Source organism: Colobus angolensis, unplaced genomic scaffold (genome assembly GCF_000951035.1).
Source record: "Colobus angolensis palliatus isolate OR3802 unplaced genomic scaffold, Cang.pa_1.0 Scaffold270, whole genome shotgun sequence".
Classification (NCBI taxonomy): Eukaryota; Metazoa; Chordata; class Mammalia; order Primates; family Cercopithecidae; genus Colobus; species Colobus angolensis.
Window position 1 is genome coordinate 1,606,085 of NW_012115933.1, and position 1,070 is coordinate 1,607,154.

Consider the following 1,070-nt stretch of genomic DNA (forward strand, 5'->3'; position numbering starts at 1 on the left):
GATAGCGATTTAACGCTGTGAAGAAAATAAAACAGTACTATGGGTGGCTCCTTGGGGGGAGGGGACAGGAGATAATGAAGGCGATCAAGAGGCCCTCGCTGGGTAGATGCCGTTTGAGGTGAGTCTTAAATGATGAGAAAACTTTATTCAGTCTTACTAATGTGAGGTGGGAATGAGTCAAGTTAATCTTCGAGAGTGATCACAGTGGGAAAAATTCTGTATCTATGAATGGCAAACGAGGTTCCTTTTAGGATCTGGCTTTTAAAAACCCTCAAAAAACTAGTCTTAAGGAGTCACATTTTTCTTTTAAGATCCACTTTTTAAATTTTTCTAATTACTTTAGAGCTATTTAGGTAGACGCAATTACTAGGAGGATTCCTTCAGAGTCTGATACCTCCTTCACTTGACACTAAATACTGAATGAGACAGGACCCAGCACTGCAGCGAACCAGCGCTCCTCGACCGATTAATGTAGCCAGGTGGAATTTTGTAACTCTTTCAAGAACACGAAACAAGCCTTGGGGATTGTGCGGAGCCTGACCCCCCAAAAGTTAGTGTGGAAGGGGGACCCCGCTGCCCTTTTGCACTAAGTCTCCCCCACCCCTCCGGGCGTCCCTGAACCCCCCCCGAAGTTATTGTGGAAGGGGGGGACCCCGCTGTCCTTTTGCACTAAGTCTCCCCCACCCCTCCGGGCGTCATCACTGCAGAGGGGCCGCTCTCCCTGGGTCAGAGGCACACAGCGAGTACGCGCGCGTGTGTACCCCGCATGAATCATCGGGGCCCGGTCCGCGGGGCGATGATTCATTCACCGCCCTGGAGCTCACGGCCACACGTTCCGGGTGTACTATGACGGCCGCACACGCAGCTTCCTTAATATTAAACAAATGTTTCAAAGTACAAACGCCTGGAGTCAGAAACGTGTAGACCCAGGAGAGGTAGCGGCGAAAAAATAGCACGTTTCGGCCGTTGCTCGAGTGTTGGCGGGGAGGGGAGGGGAGCGCCGGGCAGACCGTCAGTGCCCCCCAACCCCACCACCCTGGCACGCGCGCGGACAGCGCCCGCAGGGGGCG